The following is a 17,951-nucleotide window of genomic DNA, read 5'->3' as shown; positions in this document are numbered from 1 at the left end:
TGCAAATAAGTGATTTAAGTCTGCGAACCCCTCGTGTCTGACTCTGGCAACGGTCTCGGGTATAGGGTGTTACAAGTTTATTGGTATCAGAGCTACGGTTTAGTCGATTCTAGGACTACCGTACTACGTTTGGGTCTAGCTATACATGCCATTATGTGATTATTTGATAGTGTGGTGATTTCTGACATTTGCAAATGTGTGTATTTATAGTAATGAATCCTGATCCCGACTGAGCGGTAGCTGATGATCTCGAGAGTGTAGCGCCTGCTCCCGCACAAAGGACAGCGCCGGCGGACTCTCAACCTAATGCTAGTAATCCGAATGATGAAGCTAGACAAGCTTTTTATAGCGTGATGAATGATTGGTTCAACCAATACATTCGAACTAATACGGCTGTTCCACAACCTCCATTCCCGAAAAATACCACCCCCGCACCTACCATACCTCCGGTAACTGACCAAATAAGGTAAAATAAGCCCCCAGTTGACAGAATCCGAAAACACGGGGCTACTGAATTTAAAGCTACGGATAGCGATGATGCCGAGCAAGCTGAATTTTGGTTGGACAACACTATCCGGGTACTCGATGAGCTATCTTGCACACCCGATGAGTGCCTAAAGTGTACTATCTCCTTGCTACGTGATTCTGCCTACTATTGGTGGAATACGTTGACTTCTGTTGTGCCCAGAGAGCAAGTAACTTTGGAGTTCTTCCAAACCGAGTTTCAAAAGAAGTATATCAGTCAGAGATTCATTGACCAAAAACGAAAGGAATTTCTTGAACTCAAACAAGGTTCCATGTCGGTTACCGACTATGAACGAAAATTTGTGAGGCTTAGCCGATACACGCAAGAATGCATTTCTTCAGAGGCCGTGATGTGTAAACATTTCGAGGATGGACTGAATGATGATATAAAGCTGTGTGTTGGCATTTTAGAAATCCGAGAATTTGTGGTACTCGTCGAGCGAGCTTGCAAAGCTGAGGAGCTTAGTATGGAGAAAAGAAAAGCTGATATGGGAGCAAAGGAGTTTCGTAAGAGGTCTTCGGGGAGGCCCTTTCAACAGTCATCGAAGAAATTTAGAGATGATTTAGGCCGATCTAGAAACACTTCGGGCTTTTCTAGACGAGATCGCGATCGACTCCCTGTGAGTGCACGAGCCACTTCGGTCGCCAGTGTTGGAACTGATCGTCGAGACAGAGCGGAGTGCCAGTATTGTGGTAAATGGCATTTGGGGAGTTGTAGATTCCATGACCGCTCCTGTTACAAGTGTGGGTCAGTTGACCACTTTATTAAAGATTGCCCGAGGTTGTCTGAATAGAATGTAAATCAGAGTGGGAAACCGGGTGCTACCACTGCTCGAGGTAGACCATCTAGAAATACGGGCAATGCTAGTGGTGGTCAGAGAGGATCTAGAGATGCAGCAACCAGATCTGAGGCTCGTGCTCCTGCTAGAGCTTATGCTATACGCGCACACGAGGATGCTTCCTTGCCAGACGTTATTACCGGTACTTTTACTCTCTTTGATTCTAATGTGATTGCTTTGAATGACCCCGGTTCTACTCATTCATATATATGTGAAACCTTAGCATCCAGTAAGACTTTACCTATTGAGTCTACTGAGTTCGTAATTCGGGTGTCAAATCCCTTGGGTCATTACGTGCTTGTCGACAAAGTGTGTAAGAAATGTCCCCTAGTAATTCGAGGTTCCTATTTTCCGGCGGACTTGATGCTTTTGCCGTTTGATGAATTTGATGTTATCCTCGGTTTAGATTGGTTGACCGTGCATGATGTAAGTATTCTGAATTTTTCTGAATATATTCTGAATTATCTGTCTGTACTGAAACATTACTAGAATACTCTAGAGAGGATGCTACTGAAACCCTAGAAAAGCTTGCTAAAAGACTGAGACTGTAGCTAGACATCGATTCTGCGAAAACCAATTCTGAATTACTGTCTGAATCATAAAACATCTGTAATAAACATTGGAATGATATTAATGTATAAATTTCGTAATCAGATAATACGATATGAGTACGCGAGCAGCTCGAGGTAGAGGCTGTGGACGAGGCCGAGGAAGAGCTCGAGCGGGATCTTCATCTTCAGGACATATGCCAGTGGCAGAAGCACCGGTACCATCGGCAACGGAAGTGGAATCACATGATCATGGTGCCGGGGATGACGCCCTGTCGCAGGCAATGCTTCGAGTTTTGGAAAGGGTTGCCGGGGCAAGTTCGGGCAACAGAATTCGAGGATCGATTTCTGAACGACTCCGGGCTAATGGAGCGGAGATCTTTAGGGGTGTATCTGGTGTAGCCCCGAATGTGGCAGAATATTGGTTGGAGGCCACGGAACGAATCATGGATGACTTGGATTGTTCTGTGGAGCAGAAGCTGAAAGGGGCTGTATCGTTGTTGCGAGATGAGGCTTATCAGTGGTGGCTCACCGTGAGGGATGGAACCCCAGCTAATAGGGTTACTTGGGAGCTGTTTAAGACCGCCTTTAAAGGAAAGTACGTCGGGGCAAGTTATGTGGACGCCCGTAGGAAAGAATTCCTGAATCTGGTCCAAGGAGGCAAAACTGTTGCTGAGTACGAGGCTGAATTTCTGAGGCTGAGTAGGTATGCTGTGGGAATAGTTGCTACGGAGTATGAGCGTAGCGTTCACTTTGAGGATGGACTCAGATATGACCTTAAGGTGCTGATTGCTCCGCAGAGGGAGCGTGACTTCGCGGTTCTGGTGGAAAAAGCTAAAATTGCTGAGGAGGTAAAGCGTACTGAGAGGCAGAACCGTGAGAAAGATCGGAACCGTTTCTGGAGGGATTCTGGACCTTCGGGTGGAGCAAACAAGAATGTCAAAAGGGCGAGAGTGGAGGAGCCAGTTCGAGCCGTTCCGATGAATGTGGTTAGACCGCCAATCTGTGAGGACTGTGGTAAGGTACACCTGGGTGAGTGTAGGAAACGTTCTGGTGCTTGTTTCCGATGCGGATCTATGGAGCACAGAGTTAAGGACTGTCCACAGAGAGCTAATCAGGCTCAGGTTGCTGTACAGAGGGTTGTTCAACCCATGAGAGGTGGACCACAACCATCGAGAGGAGGGCGACGCACTGATGTCATAACTGGTACGTTTTTAGTTTCTAATATGCCGTATACTGCCTTGGTGGATATTGGATCTACTCATTCTTATGTTGCGTGTGCCATATCTGGGTCTTTGGGAGTGCATTCTGAGGAGATAGTGAGTGGGGTATCTGTGTTAAGTCCTTTGGGTCACTCGGTTAGGGTAGACAAGCTGTATAAGGATGTACCCTTAGAAACTCAAGGTAGGACCTTTCCTGGTGATCTAATGGAGTTGCCGTTTGGAGAGTTTGATCTCATTCTGGGAATGGATTGGCTTGTTAAGCATAAGGTGACTCGGGACTGTGCTGCTAAGTGAATGGTGCTAAGGACCACGGAAGGGGATGAGGTTATGGTGATAGGTGAGCGAAGGGACTATTTGTCTAATGTGATATCGGTATTAAGGGCTGAAAAATGGATTCGAAAAGGTTGTGAGGCCTATTTGGCATTTGTAAGTCAAACAGATGTAGAGGGGCTGACAGTGGATAAGGTTAGGACTGTAAAAGAGTTCCAAGATGTCTTTCCGGAGGAGCTTCCAGGATTGCCTCCAAACCGAGAAGTCGAATTTGGAATCGACCTGTTGCCTGGGACAGCACCAGTGTCCATTGCATCATATAGAATGGTACCGAAGGAGTTAGTGGAGTTAAAGGCGCAAATTCAAGAATTGTTGGATAGGGGCTTTATTAGGCCAAGTGTGTCTCCATGGGGAGCACCGGTGCTATTCGTGAAGAAGAAGGATGGGACGATGCGTATGTGCATTGATTATCGCCAGTTGAACAAACTGACGATTAAGAATAAGTACCCTCGGCCAAGGATTGACGATCTGTTCGACCAGTTTAAAGGAGCTTCTGTATTTTCCAAGATCGATCTTCGATCTAGATATCATCAGTTAAGGGTCAAGGAGGCAGATATTCATAATACATCATTCAGGACTCGTTATGGTCATTATGAGTTTCTAGTTATGCCATTTGGACTAACAAACGCTCCTGCAGCGTTTATGGATCTGATGAATCTTATGTTCCAACCATTTCTGGATCGGTTCATGGTCGTCTTTATTGACGATATTCTGGTATATTCTGAGACTGAAGCAAAACATGATGAGCATCTCTGCACTGTGTTACAAGTGTTAAGGGAGAAAGAACTTTATGCGAAGTTCAGCAAGTGTGAGTTCTGGTTGAGGGAGGTAACCTTTTTGGGGCATGTGGTCTCTGCAGAGGGGATTAGAGTGGATCCTCGAAAGATTGAAGCAATTTTGGAATGGAAGCCACCTAGGTCGGTTTCAGAAATTCGAAGTTTCCTAGGATTGGAAGGTTACTACAGAAGGTTTGTGGAAGGTTTTCGGTGATGGCAGCACCTCTCACAAAACTCAGAAAGAAAATAGTACCATTTGTATGGACGGAGAAGCAGCAAGAAGCTTTTGAGAGGTTGAAGAAAGTTCTGACTGAAGCACTTGTGTTAATTCAACCAGAGTTTGGGAAAGATTTTACTGTGTACAGTGATGCATCACACGTAGGTTTGGGTTGTGTGTTGATGCAAGAGGGTAAGGTAGTTGCTTATGCGTCTCGACAACTTAAGCCTCACGAAGGGAACTATCCTACTCATGATTTGGAGTTAGCAGCAGTGATCTTTGCGCTAAAAATTTGGAGACACTACTTGTATGGGGAATGGTGTATTATATACACAGATCATAAGAGCTGACTCAGAAGGAACTAAACCTTAGGCAAAGGAGATGGATCGAGTTGCTTAAGGATTATGATTGTTCAATCGAATATCACCTAGGCAAGGCTAATGTGGTGGCCGATGCTCTAAGTCGTAGAGCTGTATCTGATCTGAGAGCAATGTTTGCTCGTCTAAGTCTATTTGATGATGGAAGTCTGTTGGCTGAATTGCAAGTAAGGCCAACCTGGGTGGATCAGATTAAAGAGAAGCAGTTGAAGGATGAGTCTTTGGTCCCTCGTTTTCAACAAGTTAAGGAAGGGGGAACTTCTGAGTTTGGGATAAATGATGGTGGGGTTCTGTGTTTTCGAGGAAGAATTTGTGTTCCGAAGGACTCTGACTTGAGACAGTCAATTTTGAAGGAAGCTCATGAGGGACTTTGTGCCATGTATCCTGGAGGGAATAAGTTGTACCATGACTTGCGAGAACTGTATTGGTGGCCTGGACTTAGGCGAGAGGTAACTGAATTTGTGGGGAAATTTCTGACATGCCAGCAGGTGAAAGCTGAGCATCAGTTACCTTCTGGATTATTGCAGCCAGTAAAAATACCACTTTGGAAGTGGGAGAGGGTAACCATGGACTTTGTGAGTGGGCCACCTTTGTCACCATTGAAGAAAGACTCGATATGGGTGATTGTGGATAGGTTGACCAAGTCGGCTCATTTTATACCTGTTTACACAGACTTTTCTCTTCAGAAGTTAGCCAAGTTGTATGTGGCGGAGATTGTGCGACTGCATGGAGTTCCAGTTTCAATTATCTCTGATCGGGATCCTAGATTCACATCTCGATTTTAGCAAAAGTTGCATGAGGCGTTGGGAACGCGATTGAACTTTAGTACGGCTTTCCATCCCCAAACTGATGGTCAGTCGGAAAGAGTTATTCAGATTCTGGAAGACATGTTGAGGGGATGTGTTATTGATTTCTGAGGTAGTTGGGAGGATTACTTGCCTTTGGCAGAGTTCGCATACAACAATAGTTATCAGTCGAGTATTCGAATGGCACCTTATGAAGCACTGTATGGGCGAAGGTGTCGAACACCTAGTTGTTGGACTGAACTGGGGGAGCGACAAGTGCTTGGACCTGAGTTGGTGACAGATACTGAGGATAAGGTCAAGTTAATTAAAGATCGGTTAAAGGAAGCGTCTGATAGGCAAAAGTCGTATGCAGAGCTGAAGCGTAAGGAGATTGAATACTCAGTGGGCGATATGGTTTTCTTGAAGGTTTCACCTTGGAAGAAGATACTAAGGTTTGGCAAGAAAGGCAAGTTGAGTCCGCAGTTCATTGGGCCTTATCGGGTTTTGAAGCGAGTAGGCCCAATGGCTTATCAGTTGGAATTACCTCTAGAGTTAGACAGGATTCACGATGTTTTTCACGTCTTCATGTTAAGGCGTTATCGTTCTGACCCTACTCATGTCATGCCGATTGCAGAAATTGAGGTCCGAACTGATTTGACCTTTGAGGAGGAGCTTGTACAAATATTGGATCGAGACGTTAAGGTTCTGAGGAGGAAATCTGTACCATTAGTGAAAGTGCTTTGGCATAACCATGGCAGAGAAGAAGCTACTTGGGAGCTAGAGGAGACAATGCAACAACAATACCCTCATATGTTCGGATCAGGTAAATTTCGAGGATGAAATTTCTTTAAGGAGGGTAGAGTTGTAACACCCCAATTTTTGGGAATTCTGTAAAAATTGTAAAATTTAAAATTCTGTGTTCTGTTTGTTATGTGTAGGATTAATCAGGTTGGTGGGCCTCTAGAAGGCCCAAGCTTAGGATAAAACCCGGTAGTTTTAATTAAATTTAATTCTATAAGAGAAAGGGGTTCTGATAAATTGGGCTTTTAGGAATTATTTGTGAAAAATGGATCACAAGGAAGCAAGTGGTAAAGTGGCATGTGATGCCACTGGGAAGGATGTAGTGGCGTGTGGAAGCTTGGGGAGGACCCAGGTTCAAGTCACAATGACAGCAAATTAAGTGATTAATTTTTATGTACAGGAAAGGGAAGTAATGGAACTGAAATAAAAGTCTGTCAGGAAGAGTTTAAGAAGGTAAGGGGATTGAATAAGGATAAAGATAAGGGAGGAAATCTAGGAGCTGATCAAGGAGCAAGAAGTGGTCGGCCAAGGGACTCTAGCATGGGAAATTCGGCTAGGTATTGTAGTAGTGGGAATTTCGGCATTTGGGGTGTGTTGTGCCGAAATACTGATCATCTTTTCTTGTCCTCTTCCTTCTCCATAGCCGAACCCTTCTATCTCTTTACTCTTCATCACATCCTTAATCTTTTTATTTTTAGCCTTATAAGCCGAACATTATAAAAAGCCGAAATGCCGAAAGCTTATTCTTTTTGTGCCGATTTCTTATAACCGAAACCACATCTCTTCCCTTCATCATTTGTGGCCGATTCACCAGCCCTCTAAAACCTCAATTTTTGACGACAAGACCATAGCAAAACCCTCTCATTTTACCTTTCTAAACACAAGTTGCAAAAAAGTCGAAAAACCCCACATTAAAAGGGACTTGGCCGAATACTGAAGTCACTAAAATATCGACTTTTGTTATCATCTGAGGGCTTAGAATCACATCGGGATCGAGTGGGAAACTCATTGGAATCAGTCACTAAGGAATCGGTGGTAAGTCTTCGCCAAAACTTAGTCTTCTTACATATTTTAGGAAAAGCCGAAATCCCTAAAAGTTAGGGAGGTTGTCGATTTGGACTTGTAACCCTGAGGGGTCATAATAACTATTTTGTTATGGTAATAGCGTGATTTAGAGGCGGTTGATCAAGGGCTTGGACAGGTGGAACGATCGGATCTTTGGAGTTAACCATCTTTTGGCAGTAAGGTAAGAGCAATAAGGGTTTTTGGCATGTTTGGCCGAATGTGGTAAGGGACTACAAACTCAATTGTATTTTTGATATTTGGAGTAATAGTAAGTGATTCAATTGTAGGCAGTTCGGGTGTAGATCTCGATGAGGAAATCCCGAAATCGGGTGTGTAACTGACACCCTTTCATAGGCTACATCGGTAAAAGCCGAAATGCCGAAATGCCGAAAAATCGATATTTTGGGCACTTGCGAGTGTGCGAATGCTCGTAAGACATATGGGTAATTATTACTGGTAATCGAAAGTGATAAAACTATGGTACGCGCGATTTCGTGTGTTTTGATATTTTGGGGCTTAATGGGCCAAAACTAGGTTAATGGGCCAACGGGCCCAATTCGGCAAGAACACTCGGTAAGTGTTTCTGGCTAAACATAATGGCTACGATATGCATGAAAACCTTAGAAATAGTTAGATTTACTAGAATACCCATATGTATGCAAAATTACCATTATACCCTTATGTGTGCAAAATGACCTTTATACCCTAGGGTTAATTTTGTCTGAAAAGCATGATGAATTAAATCTGTATGATGTATGCCATGAATGAATATTTGTTGCATGGGGACATGGGTTGTATTATGGAGGAAGCGTCCTGGTGGCTATGCCACAAATTATCTGTTCTGGTGGCCCTGCCACATATATCTGTTCTGCTGGCACTGCCACAAAATATCTGTATCTGGTGACTCTGTCACATTTTCTGTATCTGGCAGCCATGCTGCATATTTATGTGGCGTGTAGCGATTGGGTGGGTCGAGTAGTCTCCCCACATGGTGAAAGAATGGTATGGGGGTGTATGTGGTTGGATATGGTTGGGTTTCTGCATAAGCATGATATATCTATTCTGGTCTGTTCTGGGCCTACGGGCTTTATTCTGATATCTGTTCTGGGCTGAGGCCAACTTATTCTGTCTCTGTGGTTTGAACTAATTTAGGCTTTGGTTGGGTTGGATTACACACTGAGTTTCCCAAAACTCACCCCTTATTTTCATCCTCGCAGGTAATCCTCAACCATAGTGGGCTTGGAGCTGCGAGGGATTCGGATTGGCCACATGTTTCTACAAATCTGGTTTCTTTCTGGTGAACTGGATGTCCTTTTAATTTCATTTATGGTTTTGGGTTTTAAGTGTAATAAGGCCTTTTAATTATTTTTCATGGTTTTGTTTTACTTTTATTATTTTATTTTATTATGATGAAAAAAAACTATGATAACTAAGGAAAATGGATTAGCTTTAGGACACGTTTTCAAAAACATTAAGGGATTTCAAAATAACACGATTACAAGTAAGACTTCTGCTAAGCAAATGTTTTCAAACTTAATCATTTTCTTAAGATAGACATAACCAGACGGTTTTCTCAAATTATACGAGTCGTTAAGGTGTGGCAGTGGTGGTGTGCATGTCTAGGATTGGATCCGAAGGGAGCTTGGTACTTAAGCAGTCCGACGGACTCACCTCCTCTTCTTCCTGGTTTCCTACCTGGTGCACAGCTTCCATTCACTTTAACCTGCTTTAGGAAGTATCTTTTACAACCCCAACTAAGTTTTCCAAACTAAGTAATACAGAACGTTTGAACGCATCAATGTGGCGCACCGGATCGGGTCATATCGTCTAGGCCGGGTTTGGAGTGTTATAAGAACATTTTATGAACAATTCAATAACATCATCTACAAAAATAGTCAAACATCATTATATATTCCCTTATATAGGTCATCAATACCTTAATCATGCTTTAGAAAGGGGTTGGGACTAAACCGAGCCCATGTAAAATTTCTTGAAACTTAAACATTTTTCAAAGTTATACAGGTCACACGCCCATGTGAACAAGCCGTGTCAAAATAGGGCATACATACTAACTTGTTCACACGGCCACAAAACACGCCTGTGTGCCAGGCCGTGTGAAAATTAGGGAGGCTAATGACTTGGTCACACAGCCAGTCACATGCCAGTGTATCTAGCCCGTGTTCAAAACTGACTTGGCCAAACCGCCTATAACACGCCTGTGTGTGCGACCGTGTGTTTGCCTAGGCTCATTTCAAAATGGCCCTCTAGCAACACGGCTGAGACACAAGCCTATGTCCTTCCCGTGTGTGCAAAAATAGGCCATTTACAAGGCTAATTTACCACCCATTAAGGGTCCTCCCTACAAGCATCAAAACCACATCATTTTATATCAAATTCTCAACCATTTCACAACCAAAACATACACCATTCATCCCATTTCATTATCAATAAATTCCACACTTAATATCCATACCAAAACATACCAAACCATAAGCCAAAATCATACCAAAACTTAGGTTTTATAATCTCTAATCTCACAGTCAATCACATACAAATCCTTACCAAATTCCTTAATAGGCATAATCAAAACTTACCAATTTGACCAATTCCTTTGGCCATTCATGAACATATCATATTGATCATATTGCATCACATTTCATATACCAAAACTCATACATATACACAACCAAAACCAAGCCAAATCACATGGCTAGATATATACATTGCCAAACATATTCATATTTTTCTAGCCTATACATGCCATACTTCAGTAATCACATTTTCAAAAGGTACCAAAATAAGGTTCGATAGTATGGTGATGATCCTTGAAGATCCCCGAGCTCCTAGTAGCTTCGATATCTAGAGGACAGTTGAAAACACACAAAGTAAGCTTTCAAAAGCTTAGTAAGCCATATACAAATAAACTTATCATTCTTAATCATATAAACATCAACAATTTGTATATATTCCATAGCTAAATACTATCGCCAACCACCTAATTCATATATATGTCACATATTTCCAATTCTTTTGCACATATTGCATATTTTCTCATACATTTGCCACATATCATCAATTGTTCACTAAGATACTTATACTTACCTCTCAACATCAAATATGATATATATTTCAAATATACCTGAATCGAATACATGTTTACATAACCATTCAATTTCTGAGAATGCCCGTTGAACCATTCGGAATCATAAGCATACGAGGATAGCTTGGAAAGCTTGTATAATGCCAACGTCCCAAACGTGGTCTTACATGTAATCGAACATCAATGCCTCTATCCCAGACAGAGCCTTACATGAAATCAAATACGATGCCAACGTCCTAGATGTGGTCTAACACGATAACACATATCGGATCCTATGTCACGACATATGTATTCTAACTATTCCTGTGGTTCGTATGGGACTTTCTGACGTCTAAACTTTTTCGATACTTTCTCAGATATCTCATATTCAATTAAAAATCCATTCATCATTGTTCAATAGCATTTAAACATAAGTAAACCATTACAAACACATTTATTTGTATATAGACTTACCTCGCACGGATTCGGATAGATGGAATCGGCTACTTGACAACTTTTGACTTTCCCTGGTCTAATTTCGTTTTCTTTAATTCTGATCTAATTCCAAACTCAAAGTGACGAAACCTTAAAACAACAATATGGCGTCTTCTTTCTTTGTGATTTTGAGAAAATAATATGACTAAAATTATGTTTTGTTTTATTAATAATAACATTAATAACTAAATACAGATTTTGCCCTTAATAAATAACATTTAAAACATTAGCATTAATGCCATAAATGTCCACTCATGCTATCAATGGTCTAATTTCTTCATAAGGACCTCTCTTTAAATAAGACAAATCAATTAAGCACTTTAACAAACAATAGGCAACTTTTACATTTTACGTGATTAGGTCCTTTTATCAAATTGGGAACACAAACGATTAAATTTTCATACGAAACTCTCACACATGTAAATTCACATATTATAAGCATAAAAAATAATATTAAAATATTTTTTGACTCAGATTTGTGGTCTCGAAACCACTATTCTGACTAAGGTCTAAATTGGATTGTTAGATATCAAATCATGCCAATTCATAAGCCAAAATCATACCAAAACATATGATTCATAACCTTAATTTAATTCATTCAATCACATTCCACAATCTTACCAATTTCTCAACTAAGCAATACCAAAACTGTAACAGCTCGATTTTGGGCCTAGCCGGAACAGTGGTTTCAAAACTACTATTCTGAGGCTAGAGAAAATTATTTTGATGTTATCTTGTGTGATATAGCATGTTTATAAAGGTGCATAAAAATTTTGGTATATTAATTTTAGCGATTTCTAGTTCAATTTCGAAAAAAATGACTAAATCGCGTAAAAGGTAAAAGTTTTGTTTTGATGCCTAAAGGTGTTAAATTGCTTTGTATCTTAAATTGGGGGTCTTTAAAGTGAAATTTGGCCATTGAAAGTGTGATGGCCGGCCAAGGGAGACAATTTGGTCAAAAACCAATATTTGTGGCTTTTAGGTGACTAAATTGACTAAAAAATAGAATAAAAGAAAGAAAAGAAAGATATCATCTTTTCTTCATCTTCTCTCCATCCAAAATGGCAGCAAAGAAAGGGTTTATAAGGTGGAAAATTTCAGCAAAGAAACACCCATGCTAGTAAGTGATTTTTAATGTCTTTCTTGATGATTTTTACATTTTTGGATCCCCTAAAGCATGAGCTTTCAAATGAGAGGACTATTTTGCAAAATGATTAAGAGTCTAGGGTTTTTCCATGAAAGCATATGTGTTGTTTTCTAAGTTTTTATGGAAGAATATGAGCCTTGGTAGTGTTATAAACAACTTTCATGAAAGAAATTTGCATGAAAGCACCTAAATGGGCTATTTTGTAAAGTTTGTAAAATAAGTGTAAATGTGTGAAATAATTGAATTCGTGAGTTGCTATAGTTATGAAAATGGTTTTTCTAGGCTTAATGAGTAAGAAAATGTGATAAAAATCATTTTTCGAGCCTAGAGGAAATTTGGTAATTTTGGCAAAGTATAGGGGCAAAATCATAAATTTTGCCAATATGTGTCATTGGACTAATTTTATTAGTATATTATTTTAATAAGTTAAACGTGATGTTATAGATGATGAAAAATGAGATTCGGGCTTAGAACGAGGAAAAACGAGAAATTGATGTTTAGGCCTCTTTTACCAATTTGGTGTCGAGGTAAGTTGTATGAAAATAATGCAACGTGCTGTTATTATTATATGTCTAATGTTCAAATATTGCATGAAATGTATATGTACATGTAATTTTCTTTATGAAATGGATTCATTATGTCTTGATGAAATTCGATAAAGTTTCGCTATGAGATTCCATGTAAGACCTTGTCTGGGACATGGCATTGGCACCGATGTGTGTGAACCCATGTAAGACCATATCTGGGTTATGGCATTGGCATCTTACTATGTGCACGAATTTCCTCGAATACCCTTTTGTATTCCAAGTGGTTCAACAGAAAATTCAAAGATTTTAACAAAGCTGTGATAAGGAATGATTATGTTATGAAGTAGTACAGGTATGTACGCAAAACTCGTGAGAAATGATTCAATCTATAATGAACCTTTGGTAAGGATGAAAATAAGTAAGTCATGTTTATAAGAATGATTGTGTGTAACACCCTAAACCCGACCTAGAAGTTAGGCTCAAATCTGGCGTGTCACATTGAAGTCTTTTATCAAAAACCATATTTTTATTGAAAACCTTTCTTACCACTCCAAACTTCTAGCCATTTTAAAACTTATGAAACATTAATTCGCTTAAAACTTTACTTGTTGTGGAAGCTTACTTTTAAACATTTACGAAAACGAGATATTTTGAAAACAAGTTGTTGCTTTGGAAAATCGTTCCCTACTTCTAACAGATATTAAGCATACTAAATAAATTTCCCAACTAAAATGTTAAGAAAATAAAGAGGCCTTAATACAACTCAAATAAAAAACCAAAGTGCTTAACTAAATAAATGAAATAGAAAAATATGTGCAGTTGTGTGGTCATCTCTGAGTCCCTCTGTGACACCAATCCACCTAACGCTGGGGATTACCTGCACAGTTAATAAACAGGGCGAGTTTACAAAAACTCAATGTGTAATCCCCTTACTAGAGTAACAGTCAGTAAACAGACAGAATTCAGAATTAGTTTGGGCCAGAGCCCATTACAGTAACAGTACAGTCCAGTTCAGAGCATACGTGGGCCAAAGCCCGTTACAATATCATTTGGCTCACAACCCAGAACAGAATCAATTGGGCCTAGCGCATCTTAGCCTCAGTTGGGCCGAAGCCCAAATTGCAATAATATCACAATAATATCAAACATACAATGTTGTGCAACCCACCCCAATAATCCAACTACTACACACCAACTCCGTCCCTCGGTACACATTATGTGGGGATATAAATATCGACCCACCCATCCGGTACACATCAATTGTAGCCCGGTTGCAGTACTACCTTCATTGCAGCAAGCTGCTAATCAAATATTAGGCTTAATAGCCATCGGTGGATCCACAGTCGTCAAGCAACCATGCGATCCTCATATACTTTATACGTTCCATAATTCCCAACCCATACAATATGTCGTGTATGTCATGCTCAATCATCACAATATGCAGAATGACCATACTCAGTAACAGTCTTTTAAACATATATTAAGAGCATATTAGTAATACAACCACAGTCAAGTCAATTAAAATGCAATCATACATTCATAATCAAATCAGTCAAATTCGAAGTCTAAGTCGGTCATTTACCCTCAAGGGCAAAACAGACATTTTACCCTACAAGGGTATGTCGGGCATTTTACACTACAAGGGTATTTTGGTAATTTTACACTACAAGGGTATTTCGATAATTTTATAAATCGGGGGTGTTTCTGTAATTTTACAATTTGAGGGTGTTTCGATAATTTTATAAATCGAGGGTGTTTCGATAATTTTACAAATCGAGGGTGTTTCAGTAATTTCACAAATCGAGGGTGTTTTGGTAAGTTTATAGATCGAGGGTGTTTTAATAATTTCAAAAATTGAGGGTATTTCAGTAATTTCACAATCGAGGCTATTTCGGTACTTTTACAAACCAGGAGTATTTCAGTAATTTTACAAATCGAGGGTATTTCAGTAATTTCAAAATTAAGGGTATTTCGGTAATTTTACAAATCGGGGGTATTTTGGTAATTTTAAAAAGTGAGGGTATTGCAGTAATTTCTCTTTATTATGAGTTTATTACTTACATTGGCCCATTAACAAGTTCTTGTTGGCTAAAGTGAACAGATACTATGCACCAGGTAGGATTCTAGAGAAGAGGAGGTAAGTTATTAAGACCGCTTAAGTACCAAGCTCTCCCTAGATCTAATTTTAGACATGCATATACCCATTGCCACACCTTAACCTTCTGACTCGTCCACGATTGCGATTAATTAATAATTTAAATTTTATGTCTGCTTGAGTGGTTACCAAAAACTAGGTCCACAACCCCTTTACTAAACACTAACAGATCCACACTTATTCATTTGACCCCTTTAGGCCCAATCTCGTTCACATGGCCTATCAGGCCCAATCACATTCATATGGCCCATCAGGCCCAACTACTTCCCACCTAACAGTTAGATTTACACAAGCGGGCCCACGAGCCCATTCGGCCCATCAATGCCCAGAACAGCCCCTGCACATGAGAACGCTCATGGCGGCTTTTAGCTTTTGCTGATTTCTAACAAAGAAGGGCGTGAATACACACCTGTTTATGAGAACGCGCCGAAGTCCGCGATCACCAACCTTGGCACATCCTGCATTGGGTCTTAATCATCTTTTTCTTTTTCATCAACTCATCTGGTTCACTCTGTTTAAAGCCAGCTTCTCACCAATTCCCATATTAGCTTCCCGATGTGGGATTACATTCAACCATTAGGAAAATTCCTTATTTTCTTATGACCACCTCAACCACAGAGTTCCAGTCCAATTCCATCTCCTACACAGCTCAAACAGCAAAATAAATACCCCATTGCACATCCCAAGACTTGAACCTTAGACCTCACAGTTACACAACACGCCACCTTGCCACTCCACCACTGGCTCTTTCTGTGTCATATTTTATCGTCAATTAAATATAAGGTTTATAAGCCAAAGTCCAAGTTCCTTTAAAATAAAAACCAAAATAAATTGCAAGAGACAAGACTTGAACCCAGGCTCCCTTGCAACCTTAATGACGCCACAACCACTAGACCACAAGCTTCATTGTGTCATTTATTTACCACAATAATTTAAAGGCCTTCATCCAAGCACCCATGGTTTTATTCACTTATTACCAAAATTTTTGCTAAAGCCCTGGTTTGAACCCAAGATTTCTCCAACACTTCTCAGGGCCTTTAACCACTAAAGTAGACATTTAATTGTGTTATTTCCTTGTACAATTAAATGCTTATATATAACCTCCTTACGTACCCATACTAAAGGCCCAATACTTCTAGGCCCAAATTCAGGGCGTTGCAATTCTACCCCATGAAAGAAATTTCCTCATTGAAATTTCCAACTATCTGAACAAGCACGTAGCTCAATCTACACCACTACAGTCCCGCTTCGTACTCTAGTTCCAAACTACACGAATACGCTTTTAACTTAATCTCAAAACCTCTGACACCCAACTAAAACATCTAACCACAGGAGCAAACAAATATTTACCACACATGCCTATGATTTCTATATTCAAACATCACATCCAAACAAAACACATCTGACTTAACAAGAACTGGGATCCCTCTTCCTGCTACACTCCAAGTGCCTAGCCTGAAGTGTTTTACCATACGCCTTAACTCTTGCCTCGAACATTTCTTCCAGCACTTCCCTTACCAACTGGATCAGTGCCTCCATACCAAGCTCTGGGTTATTGTTACTCGAAGTTAGCGGACTTACCTTAACTACAGTATCCTGAACCATCTCATGTTTCGAGGAGACAGGCAACTCTCGCGACCTTACCTGCCTTCGAAATCTATCATAGTATTGTTGCTAACTAAAAAAAATCTGATTTCTAGAACATACATTCAATAAATACAAAATCTAACTTTAAGTACAATACAACAGAAAACTTACGGATTCAGCGCCGGAGACTCGGTAACCACACTTTCAGGAAAATATTTAGAAAAACATTTCAAATACTTCAAATCTTTTCAAACTTTTTGAAACAATTGTTTTGAAAATTAAATTTTAAAACCCATTCCACCGCCAAGTTTTGCAACTCGACTCTGATACCACTAAATGTAACACCCCAAACATGGCCTAGAAGTTAGGCCCGAATCTAGCGTGTCATATTGAAGTGTTTTATCGAAAACCATGTTTTCATTGAAAACCCTTCGTACTACTAAAAACTTCTGGCCATTTTAAAACATGTGAAACATTAATTTGCTTAAAACCTTACTTGCTGCGGAAGCTTACTTTTAAACAGTTGCGGAAATGAGATATTTTGAAACCCAGTTGTTGTTTTGGAAAACCATGCCCGACTTCTAATAGATATTAAGCATACTAAATAAATTTCCCAAATAAAAGGTTAAGAAAATAAAGCGGCCTTAATACAACCCAAATCAAAAACCAAAGCACTTAACTAAATAAATGAAACAGAAAAATATGTCCAGTTGTGTGGTCGTCTCTGAATCCCTCGGTGACACCGATCCACCTAATGCTGGGGATTACCTGCACAGTTAATAAATGGGGTGAGTTTATGAAAACTTAGTGTGTAATCCCCTTACTAGAGTAACAGTTGGTAAACAGACAAAATTCAAAATCAGTCTGGTCCGGAGCCCATTACAGTAATAGTATAGTCTTGTTCAGAGCATAAGTGGACCAAAACCCATTGCAATAGCATTTGGGTCACAGCCCATAACAGATTCAATTGGGCCTAGCCCATCTTAGCCTCAGTTGGGCCGAAGCTCATATCGCACTAATATCACAATAATATCAATCATGCAATGCTATGCAACCAACCCCAATAATCTAACGGCTACACACCAACTCTGTCCTCGGTACACATCATGTAGGGATATAAATATCAACCCACCCATCCAATACACATCAATGGTAGCCTGGTTACGGTACTACCTCCATTGCAGCAAGCTGCTAATCAAATATTAGGCTTAATAGCCATCAGTGGATCCACACTCGCCAAGCAACCATGCGATCCTCATATACTTCCTCCATTCCATAATTCCCAACCCATGCAATATGTCATGTATGTCATACTCAATCATCACACGTGTATGCAGAATGACCATACTCAGTAACATTCTTTTAAACATATATTAAGAGCATATCAGTCATACAACCACGTCAAGTCAATTAAAATGCAGTCATACATTCATAATCAAATCAGTCAAATTCGAAGTCTAAGTTGGACGTTTATG

The sequence above is a fragment of the Gossypium hirsutum genome, chromosome A11 (genome assembly GCF_007990345.1).
Source record: "Gossypium hirsutum isolate 1008001.06 chromosome A11, Gossypium_hirsutum_v2.1, whole genome shotgun sequence".
NCBI lineage: Eukaryota > Viridiplantae > Streptophyta > Magnoliopsida > Malvales > Malvaceae > Gossypium > Gossypium hirsutum.
This window is presented reverse-complemented; position numbering follows the sequence as displayed.